At 40.6% G+C, this 8,917-nt stretch overlaps 1 protein-coding gene across 1 annotated transcript in view; it reads left to right on the top strand.

The window, feature by feature from the left end:
- Positions 1-8,796: 8,796 nt before the first annotated feature.
- RCBTB2 (RCC1 and BTB domain containing protein 2) overlaps positions 8,797-8,917 on the top strand; it is a 30,942-nt gene continuing 30,821 nt past the window's right edge. Inside the window, exon 1 of the mRNA XM_026053286.1 lies at positions 8,797-8,823. The gene's annotated coding sequence lies outside the window, so the exon portion shown is untranslated. The remainder of the gene's footprint in view (positions 8,824-8,917) is intronic.

Raw genomic sequence — 8,917 nt, 5'->3', positions numbered from 1 at the left:
ACTTCATTTAGCTTTTCAACTGTTCATAGGATGTCTTGCAATCTACTGACAGTGAAAAAATGCATACTGTTCTTAAACAGATATTTTTGTCAAATAATATAAATCCTACAGATGCAGAAATATCATTGTTATTACTTGTTAAAATAGTTAGTATATATATTCCTTGTCTGAGAGCTAAGATCAATGCTAAAGTGTTTGTTTAAAATCAATAATTACCTTTTTTTTTTTTCTTTTTGTAATAGTTACAGAACTAAGGGCAATTTAGTGAAGATTTTATACCTCATCACATACATATTAATATATTTTTCACATTGCTGGTATAAAGCCTTCTCATTTATTCATCACAGTAAGGTGAAATGTTTCTAAGATACCTGCTCTACAGAAAACAGAAGATGATGATGATAATGGGTGAGATGCACTATCTACACTACATTGTCTGTATACAAMGTTCATACTGCCTTAGTCATTTATTGATAGAATTCAATTGCGGAAAACCAGTATCTGCTTTATCTTTGTCATTACTGCATCCAGTGCAAGCAATTTTGTTTTGTTTGGGAATGCTGAATCAAGCATATGAGTTCATTTCCCTGTACCAACATTTCCAATTTCTACCATATCTTCAGCCAGCGACACCACATCAGTGGTGCCTTCTTTCGGACACCCRTACCCTTATGCAGCCAGCACTGGGTTGTGTGGCTCAGACCTACTTTTTTCAAGAACACCTTCTTAAGTCTCTTCCTGGCGAATCTGAACAGACTTTCACTTTGTTCCAGATTCTATTTCCTTGGATATTTTTAGGAGGATTCAACCAGGATGTGCATGCAAAGCAAATAGGTAATTCCAGCTGTGGCAAAGGTGGTTCTGTGCAATAAAAGCATGGCTTTTGATAGACTTCTTGAACATAATCTCATTTTAATACCAGTTTGCAAAGTAATAATTTCACAGCTGTTTAGAAAGTGCCAAATTCCTTCTGACACCCTTTCAGGACATTTTTGGCCCAAGTTAGCACTGAACAATGAGATTCACATGAAGTCCCACCTCCTCACATAWAGCAGTGCCAGAAACTTATTAAAATCATTAAGACTACAGCAGATAGTGCATTATGAGAAATATTGAGGAACCTCCACCCTTCTGGGAATTCCTAGTCTCCAGAATGCCTGAATTGTATTACTGTTTCATTTATTGCTACAGACAAAATTTARAAGAAGGGAAATGAATCATATAAAATCTTGTATCACACTATAACCAAATGTCTGTCTTACAGAAACCTCTGTCTGACAGGATGAGCACACTTAGTCAGATCACATATGTGTTAATTATAGCAAGGAAGACAAAATGACAATAGTTAAAACAAACCCTAACAACAGGAAATGGTTATCAAGTTGTGATAAAATGTTTATCAGGAAATGTTGTTAAGCTATCCAAAACGTTTCCTGTCTGTAATAATTTTTGTGGGAAAAAAAAAAGAGAACGCCTGTGGTGCTAGAAATAGCCTTAGTAAGAACTTTTAGAAAGCCATAATAGTCACAGCTCTAGTTAGTATCCTGTTTCTTAATTACTCTTCTGCGTATGTATTATAAAATAATTTTAAAAGATGACTGCTTTCAGAATTTACATGAGCATTACCTGGAGTATTGGGGGCAGTTCTGGGCTCCCCAGTGTAAGAGGGGCATGGAGYTTCTAGAGAGCGTCCAGCGGAGAGTGGCAGAGATGATTAAGGGACTGGAGCATCTCTCAAATGAGGAAAGACTGAGTGAGTTGGGCCTGTTTCCTCTGGAGAAGAGAAGGCTGAAAGGGGATCTGATTAACATGTATGAGTTCACGAAGGGAGAATGTAGGGAGGAAGGGGCCAAGTTCTTCTCAGTGGTGGCCAGTGACAGGACAAGGGTCAATAGGTSTAAGCTGCAACACAGGCAGTTCCATCTCCATGTGAGGAAGAACTTCCCTGTGAGGGTGCCAGAGCCCTGGCACAGGCTGCCCAGGGAGGCTGCGGAGTSTCCTTCTCTGGAGATCTCCCAAACCCGCCTGGATGCCRCCCTGTGYCCCGTGCTCTGGGTGTCCCTGCTGGAGCAGGGAGTTGGACTAGATCATCTCTAGAGGTCCCTTCCAACCTCAGCCATTCTGTGACTCTGTGATTTGCTCAAGTCCAAGCTTCAAACATTAAAAGTTAAAGTATATATTTCAAATGCAATATCTAAGCAATGTTTCATGCAAGCAATGAAACCTTTCCCCTTTTGCTGAAACTGATAGTAAAACATTATTTACATTAATATTTTTTGAAAAGATTGTAAAGAGTGAATTRGACTGAAAATCAGTATTTGTTGTCTTTAATGGTATCAGAAGAGTTCTGCTCAAGGAGAAGAACAGCCATGGACTTTCCACTGAAATGTTTATTCAAAACCAAAATTATGAAGAACAGTTATCTTCTTAACCATAGTCTTCAATAATAGGAAAAACCTGATCTGCTGTAAAAATAAGAGGTAATATCACAAAATAAGAATAAAACTGACACTTTGAATGATCTGAAGAAAGACTCACAAGTGTAACCTTGTGAGTTACATAATAAGACATCACTGAATACAAAAGCAAAACATTATTTTTTTTCTTTATAAACTCTTTGAAGATTGCTATTCCATTCTCACAATATTCTTGTCAGAAAAAAAGAAGAATGGACTTCAACGGATTTGTAAATGACATGTAGCCCCTGAAATTGCATGAGTATTTGAAAGAATACGGTCATTTTGTAGTGATCTTTTCACTAAACATTCTTTATATGAAAGGCATTTTGATTTGATTAAAAACAGCAATTTGTTTTTATTTTAATTACAGGTTGTATCACATTTGCTGTAAATATGTTGTCATTCCCTGTACAGTAAATGGAACTAAATGACAGAATCCTAAAGGTAGAAAAGATCTCACCTGGTCATCTGGTTGATTTCCTTTGACTGAGGATTGACAAAAGCTGTTTTGTGTTTGATATACAATCTGTGATGATGAAAGCTCCACCACGTCACTTGTCCATCTATTCCAGAACACCCTTACTCTTAATGGGAGAGCTGTTTTCCCTAGAGGCAAAGCTGAATCTCTTTTTTTTCTTGAGCATGCAGAGGAAAAAACTCTCATCCTCTTTGCAATAGCACTTTACATCTCAGAACTGTTATCTTATTCTCTTTCCGTCTTTTCTTTTTCAGCTTAACAAGTCCCATTTCCTCAATCTTTCCCCTATTTTTGCTGCTCGGTGGGTTTAATTTTCATTGAACTATCTAATTGTTCTAGACGTTCCTTGAAACACAACTTCCACAACTGCTCTACGCTTTGTTGAGTTCCCAAAGTGGAGGACAGTGCTCTTGGAAGCTTTATTGGTATCAGAAAAAGAATGCTTCTCCTTTTTTCTTTTTTTCTTTTTTTTCACATATTCTTTTTACAAATCCTAATAAGATGTTTATTGGCTTTGCAATGACRTGATGTTGCTGCACTGCATAAAACCTTTCAGTCCACTGGCAATCCTTCCCAGCTTCATATCAAGCTGAAAGTTAATGAATACTATCTGTGCTGCTAATGGAAATAGTGTAATTGGACCCATGACAGACTTAACAGAAGCCTACTTAATACGTTCATTTGGATAGAAACCACAGCTAACTGCAATGAACAAAGTTGTCACCACCACAAGGCAATGAAATTTGTCCTCTTATTAACTGATAAAACACACAGCTCTGAATGTCTGTAATGAAAAACATTTTGATGTGAAACGTCCGACCTGGTATAGGAAGCTGGGGTAGCCATCAAATCATACACACCTGCCAACCACAGCAGAAATATAGTGGCATAAGCAAAATTACAAGGTTAGATGCAAAAAGAACTCCAGAAAAGCTAGCACTGCTAGTTTCATGGATGTATAGTATTGTAATTTTTAATGACTGTATATTAATTTATAATTGTAGGTGATTAATAAAGCGCAGATTAACAAGGCAAGAACAGAGCACAAAACAGGGTAGAACTAAGGCCTGCTCTGTAATGAGAGTCTTAAGGATTGTTTAGATGTTGGACAATTTGAGAGGAAAAACATATCAAAAATCTGGCAGTCAAGATAAAGTTACTTAACCGTGCAAACCATTTTGTTAAAATAAAATGTTCATTAGATCCACTGAAACCATAGGTACTCTTTGGTTCTCATTGTCAGCTTCTCCAGTTAAAGGTATTAGCTCTGGGAAGCGGAAGGGTCCTCCAGAAGGTCCAGCTACGATTTATCAATTTCAGGATCCCMTCACCTTTGATTTAAAAAGTCACACACAAATGGACAAATGTGCCCACAATTGTCCACTTATTTCTCCACATACAGTGACACTGAGAAGGTAATCCAGGCAGATCTGGATTAAATCCTTCACACCTCATTTTCTATAACAGATCATCTCATAAATGACAACCAAAATCTGCCTGCAAATGATAAATTTGACACAAATACATTTCTCATGGGGCCTGCTTTATCCCAACATCACCTGAGGAACCAGCTTTACATTCAAATTCCCTGCTGATAGAAAATGTTCTACAGTTTCCATGACTTCATGGCCAAGATCCTTGCTTGGTCATATTCTAAGTCTTCTGTGTTTATTCTGCACTGATGCACAATTTCTTCTCCTTTCTAAGGGAGGTCATAATGCCAACCTCTGGTGAACTTTGAGGCCCACTAAGTCTGGTTATTGCTGCCCTTACCTGCTCTGAACTTCTTCAGCTATGGTGATCCAAATGATCACCACAGGACGGTGCATGTTATTCATCAACTCCCACTCCATTTCCAAATTCTACACCAAACTGGAATCTAGCGGCTCCTCTCTCCATTTTCCTGATCACAGACTTGATCAGAACAGGATCCTCTGCACTCTGGCCCATGGGCTAACTGTCCTTCTCCTAGAAACCAAAGCATGGAGTGGAAGGGTAAGGTAAGCTGAAAGTGATGTTGGATCATGCCCAAGTCTTGCCTTGACATGCAGTGAAGAAGATGTGCTCAGGGTGCAGAAGTAGACTTTGGAAGTTTGAAAATTCTTGGGTCCCACCATCCACCCGTGGGATCTCCCTGGGATTTACCTACTAAGACTCTTTTTATCRTCAAGAACATAATTATGCCAAAGCACATTAAAACATTTCAATTGCTTTTTTTGACCTTGTTCAAAAGAAGAGCTCTCATTAAAAATGTGTGTTTTGGAAACTGGGGCTCATTGGGGCTCATTGTTTTCTCCATTTTAAGAACAACATTTTAAGTTGTTCTCTCATCTACAGTTCTAAAAGTTTCATATAAATTCAGCCCTTAATCTCTTCAATTTCCCCTTGACTTGCACCTACTGACAGAACTCATCAGCCTACATCTGCCTCCCACTCCCATTATTTTGTTTCTTTAAAGGTTAAAGTGGGCCTCTAGTGCTAATAAATCTGCAGACAAAAGTCATTTCCTCTGCAGTCGTGATCATAATGGAAATGTCATCACCCAAAAGCTTAACACAGGCAGTGGGAACCCTGTTACTGAGAAGCAGATCTTAGTTTGACCTGAAAAGACTTCTTGCTTTCTCGCTTTCCTCCTACTGATAGACTCTGAGGAGAAACATAACTAATACTTGGTGGGCATCTTTGTTTTGCAACTGAGTTTAGCAAAACATATCTCTAACTTTGGCATCTATGCCCAGCACACAGTATTTGGGTTTAAATACAGAAATTTTACTTATTGAGTGAGAACCTACAAAACCTCATGTTCTTGTCACAAGTCTTGTCACAAATGACAGTCTGAACTTTTCTTGTCATTTGTGAAGCATAGAAAGCTTTTCCCATACTTCAAATACTTCTGAGTGTGAGTATAGTTTATTCTTAACTTTATTTGATTGAGCTGGACCGATGACTGCAGCCAGCATTGGAAACACCATGTTGTGAAGTTCTGTAGACGATTTTGAGCATCCAATTAGCAGAAGTTCAAGATGGGGKGGGGAAAGATTTTGGTTCTGGATGCTACTATGGGAGGGCACCTTAGAAGTGATAAGAGAAAACAAAGAAAGAACACATGGAGCTACGACTTAGATGCTGCAAACATTCTATTAGATGGTTTTGAAAGTATCCTCACTACCTCATATCTTCTCCCTTCACCAACTGAATCTTCTGAAAAATAGCTGTTCTTCTCTTTATATATTTTCTCCCTTCAGCTTCCTTTGCCCCTCAGGAGTGAATYCTCCCTCCTTCTCCTTCTGATACCACAATAACACCAAGGTGCAGCAGGTTGAATACTGTAAGCCAAGTGCTTGCATGCACAATTTTTCCCATCCAGAATATCTATGTGAACTAGGTCCTTCCTTTTCTTCCCGAAACTATACAGTCCTGGAGAAGAACTCAGCTATTATGTGCACTGATTTTCTGTTTTGTAGTCACTGGAAAGCATCATCTCCAAGAACACCCACCATGTGTCTGTAGCCTCCCACCTGGGAGGCTTCAGACTGCAGAGTCCCATTAACTGCAGCACTTTGCTATGGGTCAGGGTAGCCCAGYGTGACCCTTGGGTGCAGGGTTGCAGAGAGCATCTTCCACAATGTCAGGTGGACCCTGCTTGGAGAACCTAGATCCCAATATGCAATTGCTGTATTGAACTGGTACTCCGATTGGTATCACCTCTTCACCCCCCAAAAACCTTCATTTTCAAGATACAGTACTAAATAATGGAAATCTTGTGGCTTTGGAGTACTTTGGTGCTTGGACTGTCAGTTCACTGACTTACAACTCTGTTTACGATCTCTGCTATATTCTTATTTAATTTCTAATTATATTTTTTGCAAGTGCACAAGATAATCCTGCTGAAGTAAAGCAAAATAAAAATTTGATTCACTAGTTAATCAGGAAATTGGGTCAATTTCTAACATGCATTCTTCCTAAGACCAATGAGAAGAAAATGGCATGCACAATTTTAAAGAGTAAATAAATGAAGAAAGGGAACCAAAGCTTGGAACTGTAGGCATCAACATTATATTGGAAGAAGAAGGGGGGAAAAAAAAGTGAGAATAAGAAGAGACCAATAATAGCAAAAAGAGAGCACTGTAGGTAAGATGAGAAAAGTGGCACGTGTTTCCTTCCACTGAGTGCTGTTGAAATCTTAATCTGGCTTTAGGCATTGTGGAAAGGTATTTTGGAGAGAAGAAAAAATGAACTGGAGACAGCTCAAGTGAGAGAGAGAAAATGAGAGAGGCAGAAACGCCAGCATGTAAGAAAAACCTGGAATAATTGGATCACTTTCTGTTTTGAAAGCATCAATAMATAGAAACCACTTTGCACTTTCCTTCTCTGAGATTTGTGTTCCATTTCTGATTTGAATTTCTGTAGCTTTAATTTCTCTCATTGCTTCTTGTTACAACTCTCTTGATTAAATTAAAATGCCACTCAGTACCTTAAATTTCCTTCTTGCAAGGGGCCTAGAAATTGTCATCACCCTTGAATGTGCTTTTAATAAACTAAACAGATMACCTCTTAATCTTTTCTTTTTCAAACTACTGTTCCTCTTTATTGTTATTGTTCCTCCTCTTCCTCCTCCTGTCTTCCTCCACCTATTCCAACTTCTCTATCAATATAAATAGTAGAATTACATGCAGCGACCCACTAGTCTCATAGGAGTAATTACTGGAGGGAAATTCTCTCTTCATTGTTATTCATCACTCTTTATGCAGTCAAGAATCAGCAGAAGACTTTTTCATTTCTTCATCCCTGGCATCACATTTTCACTTATCTTGGCTGACCTCTATCCTTCGGTGACTTTTCCAGAGCGTGTAAATGTGCTTGCAAATCTACACACACTGCCTCTCCATTTGTGACCTTCACTGTATTAATCTGCACTTTTGAATGGAACTACCTGTTCATGCACAGCACTTCCCCGTAGTAAAGGGCGCATTACTTTTAGAAAAATATCCATACGCTTAGCATATGCACTAAAGGATCAGCAATATCTCAATTGACCACGAAGAGACTTGTTCTGAGGGCCAATTAAGAAAGCTTTCTTAGCTAAAAACACTTCAATTATCATGAAAGAAGCAGGTGAATGAGCCAGCAAATCACACATTCTGCAGATTATGATGCATTTGGGCTGCRTGCATGGGAGGCTGAATGCAGCCTGCAGTGCAACGTGCATCCTGACAGCCAGCTGATGGGCCAGGAAGGGAATCACGGCTCCGTGGGACCCTCATCCACGGGACACTCCGCAGTCAGTGGCTGCCAATATGCAAGGATGAGGGGAATGCCTCAGGAAACAGCACCGGCAGTTGGTGCAGAGGGATAGGCAACTTTTTGCGTTATATATTTATATTTAAAGAATGGGATGCGAGGCAGGCTAAGAAAGCGTGTGGTTTATTATACGAGATATAGCAAGTATACAGATGGCCTCTATTGCTTTGGTAACTGAAAAGAGAAGGTCCTGCTACCTCACTTATTTATATGAACCTCACTTTTGGGCATAATCTTGAAAATAAGTGCATATAATCACTAGAATTACACAGGGCCCTCATGAGACTGATTCCCACAGGAAGCCCTGCCGCTTGAGACCYGCCTCAGGTGACGGAGGATCTAGTTTTTCACCAAAGCCGGTTTCTCAGGCACAGAGCGAGCTCTGTCCGGGATGGGATTCCCACAGCGACAACCGACACGGCCGTTCAGGAGCAGGGCAGCGATCCCGGCCGCGGAGCGGCAGGAGGTGGATCCCGGGGAGGCGCCAGGCGCCCTCCCGCCCCCCGCGCGCCGCCGCGGAGGCGCCTGAGCGCGGCGGCCTCTTCCCTCGGCCCGCGGCGGGAGGAGGAGCCGCCCCGGGGGCAGGTGAGCAGCGGGGACGGGGCTCCGCGCCGCCGCCTTCGGCCTCGAGCCCCGCACGGCCCCGGGAACGGCGGCGGTACAGGGGGAGGGGGCGCCC

The sequence above is a fragment of the Nothoprocta perdicaria genome, unplaced genomic scaffold (assembly GCF_003342845.1).
Source record: "Nothoprocta perdicaria isolate Ctin4 unplaced genomic scaffold, notPer1 scaffold_98, whole genome shotgun sequence".
NCBI classification, from domain to species: domain Eukaryota; kingdom Metazoa; phylum Chordata; class Aves; order Tinamiformes; family Tinamidae; genus Nothoprocta; species Nothoprocta perdicaria.
The sequence above is the reverse complement of the archived record's forward strand: the minus strand, read 5'-3'. Positions and strand labels throughout refer to the sequence as shown.